The 15,792-nt window shown below is 43.5% G+C and overlaps 1 protein-coding gene and 1 non-coding gene across 4 annotated transcripts in view; one reads left to right on the top strand and one right to left on the bottom strand.

Moving 5' to 3' along the window:
- PHKB (phosphorylase kinase regulatory subunit beta) overlaps nucleotides 1-15,792 on the bottom strand; it is a 237,979-nt gene that overhangs the window by 216,187 nt on the left and 6,000 nt on the right. The window lies entirely within an intron of this gene.
- Nucleotides 6,861-6,932, top strand: TRNAG-UCC. Its single transcript has one exon. It is a non-coding gene; the product is annotated as a tRNA-Gly (tRNA).

The following is a 15,792-nucleotide window of genomic DNA, read 5'->3' as shown; positions in this document are numbered from 1 at the left end:
GGGCAACGTACAGGTACGTTGATGTGCCCAGCCGAGCCAATTCTGACGACGTATATCGGTGTGGAGGGGTCCTCAAGTGGTTAAGGAACTCATCAGCACTTGCACTACCAGTCACCGGCTCTTTGTTCTGCCCCTCCAGTGCTCACTGAAGGGGTGGCTGGCTCAGGCTCTCGGTGGCATGCTGAAAAGCTAAGCCAGCTGCCGATCAGACACCTGGGTGGACCCCAACATGATTGTCGGGATCCCTGCAGAGCCTGGACTGGCTCTGTGACATCAGCCCGCTGTTGGCTGAGTCTGGGTCACATGAATGCACTTAGGTCAGGCATCTGGGTCGATCCCAGTATTATTGTCGGGATCCCGTGCAGATCCTGGACTGACTGATGTCAGCTTATTCTGGGTCACAGGAGTGCAGAGCGAAGTGCACTCCTGGTATCCATGTGAGAAGTAGGGCCAAAAAAGCCTTTGCCATACTTCTTCCTTAAAGGATTGTCACTAAAAAGATACAATTTTAGAAACACATTGATAATTCCTTTAAGAGAGATATCACTAGGTGTCACTAAGTGAACAGATAACATGACAAAATGGCTTCCTTCACCAAGCTGAATGAGTTTGAAGCATCTCTCCTATAATGGGCAATTATTTTTCACCAGATAGGATGTTATTTTATCTCTTGATCTAACTGCTCTCCAGGGCCTCCTTTACATATGCATGCATATGCGCCGATCTCTCTTACTTCTACCATCTTCCACACAACGCCCACCTACGTCTTTCTGAATGTATTAAACAGAACTCCTTGCCTTCCATCGCCGAATTAAAGAACATTTGCACGCTATCTGAGGTTTCCTTGTAATATTCCAGATTTGTTAGAAGAAAATGAAGGCTCTTGCCTTTGAAAGCGGCAGAAAAACAGACCAATTTATGCTGCATACGGAAGATCAAAGGCTGAGGAAAAGATGGCTTGTTTCCACTATATCATTCTGATGCAAAATTAGACGACTTTTAATTTGATGATGCTTTGGCTCCAGCTACAATAACGAGCCGTGGAGTTTCCGACAACGAGTTTTTGAAGTCAATGAGGGCATCAGAAGGAAGAACTAGAGCTTGCGGGTGATAGATGAATTTCCATTGTTATTACTACATGTGTAATATTATAAATGGGCTTTTCTGGTTTGTATTTTAAAACTGGATTATCCGAAACCGTCCTGCAGTAACCATTGACAGCTGCAAGGATTTAGAGCAAACCTTTCCTAAGAGGCTGCTATTGATGAACGCCTTCTGGAAATGTTTGCCATTGATGACCTCCTTCTAAAACTGTTGGTCAAACGTTATAATTCACAGACTGTCAGGACCTGGATTACCTGTTGCTTCCCAGAGTGGAAGGTTGTAGTTCCAGTGTCCACCAGCAGGTGTCTTCCAGCAATAGCAAAACACTGCAGAGGGAGAGAGAGAGTACCAATGGGGAGAACCTAAATACCCTCCCAGCAGCCAGCATATTACAGTAATCAGTTTTCACCTGATGCTGGCTGCTGGGAGGGTATTTACTATTTAGATTCTCCCTATTAGTGCTCTCTCTCTCTTTCCAGTGTTTTGCTTCTGCAAGATACTGCCGAGACTGAAATTGGTTGAAGCAAATTAAAACATACTGTATGTGTACACACGTTGCAACTGGATCATAAAATTTGCCAGCTCATTCCCAAACCTGTGTTAGCAGCAAAGATTCTAAGACCCCTTTCACACTGGGGCATTTTTCAGGCACGTTGGCTTTAAAAAAAAGCGCCTGAAAAAAGCCTCATTTGCAATCCTAATGTGAAAGCCTGAGTGCTTTCAGAGCCCTTTCACACTGCCAGCGCCTGAAAAACGCTGGTAAAGCTCCGCTAAGACCCCTTTCACACTGGGGCATTCTTCAGGCTCTTTGGCGTTAAAAAAAAAAAAAACCTCAATGGGAAGAGCCAGTATAGCTGCAAAGAAGCTGATTGAGGGACTTTTTTGACGCCCTGCCAGTGCAGCGCTTCAGTGTGAAAGCACTCAGGCTTTTACATTGGGATTGCAGATGAGGCTTCTTTCAGGCGATTTACAGGCGCTTTTTTTTAACGCTAAAGTGCCTGAAAAAAGCCCCAGTGTGAAAGGGGTCTCAGACTTGGTCTAGGGGGAAGAGATGAATTTGGTTAAACTAGTGGTTCTCAACCTGGGGGTCGGGACCCCCTTGGGGGTCAAATGATGATTTGCCAGGGGTCACTGAATCCCGGGCTGTTCCTAAAGCCCTTTTGTGGCCGCCCAGCTGGGCTGTTCCTGGATAGAGAGAGATAAAAGGGAAAGAAAGGAGAACAAATAGAAGAGTGGTACATCCTAACATGTACCAGAAGGGGTTTTAATACTGTAAAAGTGGAAGAGACTCAGGAAGTGCTAAATGTCCGCGGGTTAGGGGTACAAATTACTTGTCTTGCCTTGGATGCTGACAACTCACACTATGAAAATAATTTTACTGTTAAGAGTGCCCTCAACTTAGGAAATTTTATCAAGGGGTCATAGGAGGTTGAGAACCACTGGGTTAGACTATCTTGTGCAAACACAGTACGCACCTAACAGAGGGATCACACCAGTTTTCAGTATAGAAAAACTGCCGTAGATCCCTTCCAGATCACAACTGGCACACATAATATGAAATGCATGCAGACAGCTTGCATTCTTCTCTGCCCGTGCAGTGATTTTACTGCACAAGCAGGACCTGCATGACAATATGCTGGCATGTTAACCCCAATAAACCCACGATTAAAGTGATATTAAAGGATATATATATATATATATATATATATATATATATATATATATATATATATATATATATATATATATATATATATATATATATATATATATATATATATATATATATATATATATATATATATATATTTTTAAATAACAAACATCTCATACTTGTCTGCTCTGTGCAATGGTTTTGCACAGGGAAACCCATATCCTTCTCGTCTTGGGTACTACGCCGGCGCTCCTGGATCCTCCTTCCTGCCGGGTGCCCCGCCACAGCACCCAAGCAGGTGCGCTCCTGAGCCGCGGCTGTGTGTGTCCATTCACAGTCAATGGGTAGCAATCTTGCATTGAAGTCAGCAGCTCTCCAACAGGGCACTCAAGAAGAGGAGAACGAGCCAGGAGTGTTGCTGAGGGACCCCAAAGGAGTAGGGCCACTCTGTGGAAAACCATTGGCACAGAGGAGGTAAGTATGACATGTTGGTGTTTTTTTTTTGTTTTTAAAAGACAAACCTTTACGTATCCTTTAAAGTGGTTGTACAACCACTTTTACCTACAGGTAAGCCTAAATTAAGGCTTACCTGTAGGTGTATTAAATATCTCCTAAACCTACACGGTTCAGGAGATATTTACAATAAAAACTTGTGGCGCACTTTATAAACGGCGATCGTGCCGTTTCTAAAAGGAGGTCATGCCGTGACTGGTGACGTCATCACCAGTCACGGCATGGGGATAAAATATGGGGTGCCGTTCTACCGAGACCTCCAGGATGTCCTAGATTAATGACTTCACCTTAACACCATGGCCCCCATCAGTGCTTCATTTTCTGCTTATTATAGCCCAGGGACAAAGCTGGCAAAGACATCTGTATCCTTCCTCAGTGACTTCATCGCGGCTCCAGCCAATCACAGCACCAGAGCCGTGATACCCAGAAGTAACTCCGGGACGACATATCGGCGGCCGGTGCGGTGTCAAGCGGTGCGGGGGGCTTCGATCCCAGGTGAGTATTACATAATAAGCTAGTATGCTATGCATACTAGCTCATTATGCCTTTGTCTTCCAGGTGTTAGTTATGTTTTTAAAGCGGGAGTTCACCCAATTAAGTTTTTTTTTCTCTTTTCCCCATAGATTCCTGCTCGTTTTGTCTAGGGGAATCGGCTAGTTGTTTTAAAATATGAGCCGTACTTACCGTTTTCGAGATGCATCTTCTCCGTCGCTTCCGGGTATGGGTCTTCGGGAGCGGGCGTTCCTTCTTGATTGACAGTCTTCTGAGAGGCTTCCGACGGTCGCATCCATCGCGTCACTAGTAGCCGAAAGAAGCCGAACGTCGGTGCGGCTCTATACTGCGCCTGCGCACCGACGTTCGGCTTCTTTCGGAAAATCGTGACGCGATGGATGCGACCGTCGGAAGCCTCTCAGAAGACGGTCAATCAAAATAGGAACGCCCAGTCCCGCAGCCCATACCCGGAAGCGGTGGAGAAGATGCATCTCGTAAACGGTAAGTACGGCTCATATTTTAAAACAACTAGCCGATTCCCCTAGACAAAACGAGCATCCATCTAAGGGGAAAAATAGTTATGTATGGGTGAACCTCCGCTTTAAAGTGGGCTTACAACCACTTTAAAGCCTGAAATTGGCCCTTTTCTCAGAAAGTTTGGAGACTCTTTTGGTCATGCTTTTTACATATTATAGCGTGCTTTTGAGTGAGTTCCCAGAGTTCACATAAGCTGTAAAAAAGACATGTCCAACTGGTGTTTTTTTAGACCACATGTGGCCCTTGAGTGCCTTCCTTTCTGGTCCTCAGCAAGTTTTAATGTTTAAACTAAATCAGGTGCCAGCTGTTCTCCAGCTAATAAATGCATCACTGCCTTATGTTATTTTGCGGCTAATACTTCAGGATGTGTTTCATGGCCCCTTCCCTTGGATGAAATGTAATTGTTACTATAATTACCGAATATAATTACCGAAGTGCTCCCATCTTTTTTCTGAAAATACATCAGTGTGGCCCGGAGAAGACATAATATGGCTCCTTGAGGATGTATTGCACAGAATTTGGCCCACTCTTCATTTGACGTTCCCGATCTAAAACAAATCACCCACATAGGACAGGGAGGACTCTGCATGTCTTCTCAGATATCCAGATTTTGTTCTTTCAGCAGATTCTTCAGTCCCATCGATGGCAGTAAAATATGGGGTGCCGTTCTACGGAGACCTCCAGGATGTCCTAGATTAATGACTTCACCTTAACACCATGGCCCCTATCAGTGTTTCATTTTCTGCTTATTATAGCCCAGGGACAAAGCTGGCAAAGACATCTGTATCCTTCCTCAATGCACTTACAATATATATGAAAAGTAGGACAAAAAAGAAAAAAAAACATTCCCGCCGGAGCCCAAGGCTTGTATAGTAAGTAGGGTTATTTAAAAAGTGGTTGTAAACCCTTACAGGCCACTTTCACCCACAGGTAAGCCTAGATTTGGACTTACCTGTAGGTGTTGGAAATATCTCCTAAAACCTAGAAGATATTTACAATTCCCCGTACCAGGGTTTGACAAATTTTCCTGGAATCTAGGAGCCAGCTAAAAAAGTTAGGAGCCAAAAAACGCACTCCCCGTCCCGACGAGCTTGCGCGCAGAAGCGAACTCATACGCGAGTAGCGCCCGCATATGTAAACGGTATTCAAACCACACACGTGAGGTATCGACGCGATTGGTAGAGCGAGAGCAATAATTCTAGCCCTAGACCTCCTCTGTAACTCAAAACATGCAACCTGTAGAATCTTTTTAAACATCGCCTATGGAGATTAAGGGTAAAAGTTTGTCGCCATTCCACAAGCGGACGCAATTTTGAAGCGTGACATGTTGGGTATCAATTTACTTGGCGTAACATTATCTTTCACAATATAAAAAAAAAATTTGGCTAACTTTACTGTTGTCTTATTTTTTAATAAAAAAAAAGTGTATTTTTTCTGCCTCTTCCATACTCCCCTTCCCCTTGTTCTACTTTTCCATTTAGAATGTGATATTATTAGTTAAGCTTAAAGCATAATGTCTACATTTACACTCCTGGCAACTTTTGGATAGGAGGCGGCTTTTGGAGGACTTGGTTTGGTCTCCCCTGGGCCTAGCAGGCTGTTTACCACCAACATCTCAAGCACGTTTTTACAGGCGATATGTTTGATCTATGTATTGTAGATCGACTTAAAGAAATTGATTACCGTTGTGAAGTTTGGAGGCCAGTGGGCTTTTGAGGCGTGTGTTGGACCGGCTATAAGGGGAGGTTGGAGGCCGGTATGTTTTTGAGGCATGTGTTGGACCGGCTATAAGGGGAGGTTGGAGGCCGGTATGTTTTTAAGGCGTGTGTTGGACCGGCTATGAGTGGAGGTTGGAACTCTTGTCTTCAGAGGTGGGAGGAGTCTTTCCAGGTTTCTTTAGGCTTTCTCTGCTGTAGAAATGAGAACTCTTCCTATCAGTGAGGTCCTTCATGGAGAAGTCCAAGGCCTCACTCACACGGGGTGTATCAATCTGTACCCTGTGTGGGGGCTGCATTAACCCCAAAAAGGACATCCATGTGGGTGCAGTTGCGCGGACGCACCCTAGGTGCGTTGGGGGCCATGCACCGGCACCCTCACAGATGTCACATTGGGTACAGTCACTGCACCCCAGATGACAGCAATGGGACTGCCTATATGGGATGCTGGAAACACCTGTGCATTCCCATTCTGGTAAACACGACCCTCTCATGGGGTACGGATTCATAGCCCCCCCCCCCCCCGTGTGAATGAGGCCTAAGGGAGAATGGAATATTTAGCTCCATCGTGTTGCTAATTTGGGGACCACTGTACCCCTCTTTGTTATTTGGGCACGTTTTATTATAGGAGTGTTATAAATTGTAGTTTAGGATAAGTTTGGATTTCTTCTGAAGGCACTTTGAGTGAACATAAGTGATTTACCCCGCTCAGCGGGGACGGGCCTTAGAGAACAGAGGCCGTAAATGGGCAGCACAGAGGCTTAGGGGTTAGCCTTGCAGCACTGGGGTCCTTGTTTCAGATTCTGCTCCGGTTTCCTCCCACACTACAAAGACATGCTACTTTTGCGTTGGTGGTGCAGTGGTAAGCATAGCTGCCTTCCAAGCAGCTGACCCCGGTTCGATTCCCGGCCAACGCCATCTCCAATACTTGGAGTCCTCAGAGAGAAAAGTGCTATACAAGGCTTGCCTGTAGCAAAAAGTGGTTGTAATGGGTTTACAACCACTTTAAGCCATTTGTCAGTTATTAGTCAAGTATTCTGTCACTGGGTTTTTGGTTCACATATTTTTATATTTTCTGGTGTTTGGATGGATTTTGTTTCACTGTAAATAAATCTCACTTAAAGCATACACAGTCTGGTCCCAGTTTCCTCGGTATAGCCGCGCATATCTGGCATCCCTTCTGTCGATTCCTGACACTGACACACATTCAGTATGGAGATCAGAAAAGTCAGAAGTCCTGATTTGCATACTTGTTCTGGCAGCTCAAAGTACTGAAGCAAGAGGGTTAAGCATGGCAGCCAGGCAAGTAGCATTTTTAGAAGGTGGTCTGAAACCACTGCACAGAGAAGGTAAGTAGAACATGTGATTTATATTAACCTCTTGCCCAGGGGTCGACAAATCCCGGGCGCCAGGTCGCCATGGCGACTAGAAATAGGGTCCTGGCGACTTGGCTTGGAAGGGGGGGCAAAAAAAAAAAAAAAAAAAAAAAAAAATATTTTTTTTTTTTTGGGAGCTGGCACCATCTGGTGGTGAGCCGTTGGTATTACAAGTTATTACCACCAGATGTGTAAGCTGGCGCCATCTGGTGGTGGCCGTTGGTATTACAAGTTAAGCATTACAAGTTAAACAGCAATTCTAATGTAATTTTTCACTATTTTCACTGCCATCTTCTTCCCTCTAATTAGAACCCCCAAACATTATATATATTTTTTATCCTAACTAGAGGTCGACCGATATATCGGCCGATATTTGGCGTTTTTTAATTAATCGGTGTGCTTTAAAAAAGCCGATTTAAACTTCAGCACCACGACTTGCAAAAAGCTTCTGTAATAGAAGTCAATGCAAGTTGCCTGAAGCTTCCCGTAGAAGACCTTCTCTCTCTCCTGGGCAGACTGCCAAGTTTTTAGAAAAGATATACAATGTTGCTACTTATCAATCAACTGAACTCTGTGTAGGAGAGTTCTCAGTTTAACCATTTAAAGGCTAAATCTTTTTTGACACTTGTTGCATACAAGTAAAAATCCTGTATTTTCTGCTAGAAAATCACTTGGAACCCCCAAACATTATATTTTTTTTTTTAGCAGAGACCCTAGTAAATAAAATGGCGATTGCTGCAATATTTAATGTTACACGGTATTTGCGCAGCGGTCTTTCAAACAATTTTTTTGGGGAAAAAATATACTTTAACAAATAAAATAAAAAATAACTAAACAGTAAAGTTAGCCCATATTTTTTTTTTTCGTCAAAGTTTTCATTACCTGTTTTTGTGTATTACATTTTTTATTTATTTATATATATATATATATATATATATATATATATATATATATATATATATATATATATATATATATATATAAATAAAAAATGTAATACACAAAAACAGGTAATGAAAAATTTTGGACGAAAAACAAAATATGGGCTAACTTTACTGTTTAGCCCAAAAGCGCCTGAAAAATCGGCCTAACATATCGGCCCAAAAAAATCGGCATCATAAATCGGCTATCGGCCGCCGCGATTTCTAAATATCGGCATCGGCCAGAGAAAAACCCATATCGGTCGACCTCTAATCCTAACACCCTAGAGAATAAAATGGCGATCGTTGCAATACTTTCTGTCATGCCGTATTTGCGCAGCGGTCTTGCAAGCGCACTTTTTTGGGGAAAAAATTACACTTTTTTAAATTAAAAAATAAGACAACAGTAAAATTATCCCCATTTTTAATAATAATGTTACGCTGAGTAAATTGATACCCAACATGTCACGCTTCAAAATTACGTCCGCTCGTGGAATGGCGTCAAACTTTTACCCTTAATCTCCATAGGCGACCTTTAAAAAACTCTACAGGTTGCATGTTTTGAGTTACAGAGGAGGACTAGGGCTAGAATTATTGCTCTCGCTCTACCAATCGCGGCGATACCTCACATGTGTGGTTTGAACATCGTTTACATATGCGGTCGCTGCTCACGTATGTGTTTGCTTCTGCGCGCAAAGCTCGTCGCGACGGGGCGCGTTTTCTGGCTCCTAACTTTTTTAGCTGGCTCCTAGATTCCAAGCAAATTTGTCAACCCCTGCTCTTGCCGACTGTGCTATAGCCAAATGACAGCTAGTTTGGTCTCACATTTCTGATAGGGTGCCTATCAACGTCTTCCCAGAACCCTGCTTCCCCCCAGTTGTGCATCATGATCGCCTTGTGATCGGGGTAAAGGACCAACCATAGAGGTCCTTTACCACGTGTCCAATCACAGCGTAAACAGGAATCGCCCGTTATTGTCATTCCTCTCCTAATGCCGACAGCAGGTCAGTTGAGGCGATAAGCGTCAATCCACACAGGCGATATCTGCACTGCTCATCATTGCCCCGATAATTAGTGAAGCCCGCCCGTGAAGGAGGAAAAAAAATAAAATAAAAAATATGTAAAATTTATAACAAAAACTAAGAAAACTTTTTTTTTTGGTCCTTTTTCATTTGTTTAGCAAAAAATGAACCCAACAATGATTAAATGGCACCAAAAGAAAGCTCTATCGGTCTTGAAACAATGATAACGATTTATTTTGGGTACAGTGTTGTATGACCGCACAACTGTCATTCAAAGTGCGACAGCGCTAAAAGCAGGCCTGGGCAGGAAGGGGGTGAAAGTGACCGGTAGGCAAGTGGTTAATAATAAACAATTACTTTTAGTTTTGCTTTAATAGTAAACATTTCTTCTGAAAGATAAGAAGCATTAAAGCTTATTATCTGCGATCGATAAGTCCATTTTCACACTTTTCTTAATAACAATGTTACCATTGACCAGTTACCAAGATGACCTTGTTTCAGGTGTTTACCATAAAGCTACAGAAAATGTTTATTTCTGTTGTATCTGGAGCATCCTTCTCCGATGTCTTCCGCCCCAGAAACAGGCACACCGGCCCCAAGAGAAAGCCAAGATATTTTGGGCTTTCATTAACAGGATGCTACTGTGTCATAATGCCTCCTTCCAGCCTGCGATAGGCTGAGCAGCCGCGCCGGGTGAGTGCAATCTTTAAGATTAAGTCACACGAGGGGAAATGGCCATTGCAAAATCCGAATGGTAAGTAAAGTCAACATAACATAAGTCAATGGCCATTGCAAAATCCGAATGGTAAGTAAAGTCAACATAACCAACACCAAGAAACCAGATCAGACACAGAGAAGGTGTATTGGGCAAGCTCTAATAATCACACTGCAAAAGCCGGCTATACTGTATAATGAATAGATATGTGCACTGCCCAAATTCTTTTTTGTTTATTTCATAAATCCGATAAAGTGATGACTGGCTCTAAAACCAAGTATGCAATGAAAATGTAAAGGTTTTATAAAAAATAAAAATAAATTACCATGTTGATGAGGGAGGAACCAGGGAAGGCAACTTATAAACAGTTTAAAATTCAGCTTTCCGATCCCAAAAACTAAAAAATATATGTGGCTTTGCATACACTTTCATTTAGATGCAACCCTTTGCCTGCAATACTCTTGTAAACAATAACAGGACCCCACGGTCGCGGCATGCGGCATCATCTTGACTAAATACGAGATTTCACCAGCAGGTGGTGCTAAAAGTGAAATCCGTCTCTGCAGCACTAAGACCCCCTTCACACGGAAGGTGTTTTTCAGACGTTTTAGCACTAAAAATAGCACCTATAAAGTGTCTGAAAAACGCCTCTCATGCCACCCCTGTGTGAGAGCCCGAGTGCTTTCACACTGGGGCGGTGCGCTTGCTGGACGTTATGAAAATTCCTGCAAGCAGCATCTTTGGGGAAGTGGCATCATCTGTGGGGTGGGTTGGGAGAGCTATATTTAGCGCTCCCAAAATGCCCTGCCCATTGGAATGAATAGGCCGTTTTTAAAGTGCCTGAAAAGCGATTTAAAGGAGTTGTAAATGAAAAAAAAAAATTTCACCTTAATGCAATCTATGCGGGGCTGAGTGATACAGTGTGTGTGTGTGTGTAATATATATATATATATATATATATATATATATATATATATATATATATATATATATATATATATATATATATATATATACACATATACACACACGTATTTATCGGTGTATACCGCGCACTTTTTTTGCCCTGAAAATAAGGGGAAAATCGTGGGTGCGCGACATGCGCCTATACCCGCGCCGAGTTTGAACCACTGCGCCGGCATATACCGAGCGCAGTACACTCGGGCAGCCTAGGCTCCTCTCGCGGTCACGTCCTGGATGTACAGGACGCGACCGCGAGAGGAGCCGAGCCTACTGCGCTCAGTATATGCCGGCGCAGTGATTCAAACTCGACGTGGGAAGCGGGGATTGAGCGGCGGAGGACACCACGATGGCCGCCGGACCCGACGAGGAGGATACCACCGAAGCCGCAGACGGACGCCGCGCAAGACACCAAAACTGTAAGTACAAAAATGTTTTTTTTTTTACAGAAATGCGGGTCCACTTTAGGGGTGCACGCTATACGCTGGAGCGCGCAATACCCCGATAAATACATATATATATATACACACACACACATACATACATACATACATACATACACACACACACAAATATATTTTTAATGGTTCCAAGAAATTAATTAGCAATGTTTTTTTTTTTACGTGCATGACAGAAATGTCAGAATGGGCCCCCAGTAGGCAAATAGTTAGCGCAGGTCAACCTAAAGCATGCAGACAATTCTGGAGATCTCCTTCAAATTTCCTGGGGACGTTATTTCTTATCTATGCTGTATAGAATACATTTAAGCAGTTCTCATGACTGGCAGGTGTAAAGTGCAGGGGGGGGGGGGGGGGGGGTGACAGGATGACGAGCCGGGATGAGTGTGCTGCGCCCGCCAGGCTTCCTCACCTATTTATAGACGATTGATATTTGAGTTCAGCTGAGACATTGCAAAGAGCAGGCAGGACAAATAGGGCAGCCATGACACCCCCTCAGAAGAGAACGCTCAGGGTCGGGGGTTAAAGTTTACTACACGGGTCGTACTAAAGATATCATGGCTGCAATGTAAAGCTTCCTTACTACATACACCGAGTATCCCAACCTGCCCCTTTGGCAAGCAGTGATCACACTTAGGGCTCATTAACACTTGATTTCCCCCATTGATCCTCCAAGATTCGAGCTTCAGAGGGCATTGGACAGGTGGTGAGGAGGTGTCGGTGCCCCCTCACCACCTGTTAAAACCCATAAAGACCTGTACCATCTGCACATGGCATTTGTCATGAGGCCTTGGGGGGGGGGAATCTTTTGCTGTGCACACCCCCAGGGATCTCGCGCCTGCAAAGCATATTACCTCGCAAAATTCTGTCCTCTGCTCCATGTGATGTCCACTTCCCCCGTCGCCACTCCGCTGCGATCTTCACCCAGGTCTACAGTCCTCGGCTTCATGCATACAGGCTTGTGGTAAACACAGTGAGGGTTGATGAACTACAACTGGAGAGTTGAAAATCTGGTGCAGCTGTGCATGGGAGCCGATCACCTTCCCACTTTAGCTTGTGCAATTAAAGTGATATTCAAGTAAAATTATTATTTTTTATGTGGTTTTGAACAGAGCAGCCCCGTTCCTCCTCTTTTTGGGTCCCCTGCCGGCACTTCTGGCTCCTCCCTTTCTGCCAAGTGCACCCAGAGCAAGCGGCTTGCAATGAGGGCACCCCGATCAGGCTCGCTCCCTAGCCGCTGCTCTGCGTGTTCATTCACACACAGAACCGCAGCTCTACCCCCACCATCTCCCTTTCTCTCTCTCTCCTGTTTGGCTCACTGTCTGCAAATGACAGCTATGGGAGCCAAAAGCTCCCGCTGATGTCTTAGGCTGGATTCACACCTATGGCTTTTTTTTTGCATTTTGCAGACTTGCATTACAGAAACGTGTTCCATAGGAAACCATGTTAAATGGACTGTAGTGCAAATCTGCAAAAAGCGGTAAAACTGCATAGGTGTGAATCCAGCATTAGCCAATGAGAAGGGAGAGAGTCCAAGGAGAGCCGAGGCTCTTGTACACGTCACTGGAGGAAGATCGGGCTCAGGTAAGTATTAATGGTGGGGGGGGGGGGCTGCTACACAGAGAAGGTATTTTACCTTCATGCATAACATGAAGGTAAAAAAACCTTCAGCCTTTACAAGCATTTTAAAAACCTTGACCAAAAAAAAAAAAAAAAAAAAAAAAACGGGGAAGCTGATTGGCTACAACTGAATTTAATAAGTGCTGGCTGTTTATTAGGGGGGTTTGTTTTAGAACATGCTACACTTTTCTGCAAGAAATTGTACTGGAATGCAGCAAAAAATAAAATAAAAAATGAACCAAAAACGCAATACACCAAAAAAGAAAGAAAAGAAAAGTAAAGAAAGCAAGAGGAAAAGCTAAAAGCAAACAAAAAAATACATATAAATGTGCATGCAGAAATGCATCTGGATTGCGCTCCTGTAGTGGGAACCGGCCCCAATTACTTTACAAAACTGCTCGGGTGAAGTGGGTCATACCTTCACACCTTAAAGTAGAACTATGGGCAAGATTTTGGATAGAGCAAAGAAGGGTTATTATAACCTCTGTCAGAATTTTTTTTTTCCCCATCCCATTGGGGAGATTTCCCTTCACTTCCTGTCACATAACCAAACAGGAAGTGGGAGGAAAACTCTGCAAATAAAAAGGAAATTTCTTGGAAGATTTCATTGGAAGATTTCCCATTCCCATTCCCATTGATTTCATTGGAAGATTTCCCATCTATGACTTTTCTGGGGACAACCCAAAATTTGGGGTTTTCTGTTTACTTTCAATGATAATGGTAAACAGGACACATATAAAGGCCGAATCTTCCTAACAGGGGCACAAACAGCAATAAAAACTGACAGGGGCTCTAATCCCTCTCCACTCTGTCCAAAACTTAAAAAAAAAAAAATGTTGCCTTTAGTTATACTTTAAAGCGGTGTTCCGCCCAAAAAATTGAACTACCGCTTATCTGGTTACTTCCCCCACCCCTGCGATGTCACATTTTGCACCTTTCAGAGGGGAGGTGGAAAATACCTGTCTAATCCAGGTATTTGCTCCCGATTCCGGCGAAAGATCGCTGCAGTATCTGCGGCGATCTACGCCATGTCGGACACCCCCCACCGTCTTCTGGGAGACACACAGGTCCCAGAAAACAACATGGACCAGTCAGAACGCGCAGCACGACTCGTGCATGCGCAGTAGGGAAACTTCCCAATTCCTTTACTTAAAGCGGGGGGTTCACCCTAAAGCGGGGGTCATCCAGCATACTAGCGCGAGCTACAGTATGCCTTTATTTTATTTTTTTGCGCCCTACTCACAGTTTAATTGCGTAGATAAGTTTCAAACTCCCCGCGAGGAGTAGGCGTTCCTAGGCAGAGGGGAACATGATTGACGTCCGGCTATGGCGCGTCACGCTTCCCGAAAATAGCCGAAATAGGACTTGGCTCTTCACGGCGCCTGCGCAGTCAGCTCCTAGTCTGTGCGCAAGCGCCGTGAGGAGCCGAGTCCTACTCCGGCTATTTTCGGGAAGCGTGACGCGCCATAGCCGGCCGTCAATCATGTTCCCCTCTTCATAGGAACGCCCATTCCCCGCGGGGAGTCTGAAACTTAACTACGCGATTAAACTGTGAGTACGGCGCAAAAAATAAATAAATAAAGGCATACTGTAGCTCACGCTAGTATGCTGGATTTAATGGTAGAAACTTGTTTTTAAGGGTGAACCACCGCTTTAAGATGCCGGCGCCTGCACCCGGAGCCGGAGCCGAGGGACGCTTCGGGTGAGGACATCGCGGGGCGACCTGGACAGGTAAGTATCCTTATTTTAAAAGTCAGCAGCTACAGTATTTGTAGCTGCTGACTTTACTTCTTTTATTTTTTGCAGGCAGAAATCCACTTTAAACCAGTGTTAATTTAGTCAACTAAAACAATTGAGATTACTAAAATACAACTAAAACTAAATTAAAATTTGATTTCAAAATGAACACTGGTCACTCTGTAGTGCATGTTCATACCTCAATACCATAAATAATAACATGTTAGTCTTTTCACTCCAGCAGTATATAATGAGTTGGGAAATTGTAGAGAAAACGTTAATGCATTACAATTTAATTACACTCATTAGATTTTAGACAACTAAAATCAGTTTTAGTCAACTAAAACGTACTGGAGATTTAGTTGACTAAATACGACTAAAACAATTTCAGAAGACTAATATGGGACTAAATCTAAAATTCTATTCTAGTCCCAAGACTTATGCAGTACACACAATCGGAATTTCTGACAACAAAACCGTGTATTTTTTTTCCGACGGATGTTGGCTCAAACTTGAGTTGCATACACACGGTCACACACACACGTCGCTCGGAAATTCCGAACGTCAAGAATGCGGTGACGTACAACACTACGACGAGCCGAGAAAAATGAAGTACAATGATTCCGAGCATGCGTAGAATTTTTGTGCGTCGGAATTGGATACACAGGATTGGAATTTCCGACAAGAACTTTTGTTGTTGGAAAAATTGAGAACCAGCTCTCAAACATTTGTTGTCAGAAATTCCGATAGCGAGACGAAAACTAAATCAAAATCTGCTGCCAAAATTAACACCGCTTTAAACACAACCCTTACCAAGAAGTACTGTTTCAGATAATTAAATCTCTTAATAGGATAAATATACATTATGCACACTAATGTGTGTGTGTGTATGTGTATATATATATATATATATATATATATATATATATATATATAACACACACACAACATAAGATAACAATACTAGGG

The sequence above is a fragment of the Rana temporaria genome, chromosome 11 (genome assembly GCF_905171775.1).
Source record: "Rana temporaria chromosome 11, aRanTem1.1, whole genome shotgun sequence".
Classification (NCBI taxonomy): Eukaryota; Metazoa; Chordata; class Amphibia; order Anura; family Ranidae; genus Rana; species Rana temporaria.
This window is presented reverse-complemented; position numbering and strand designations above follow the sequence as displayed.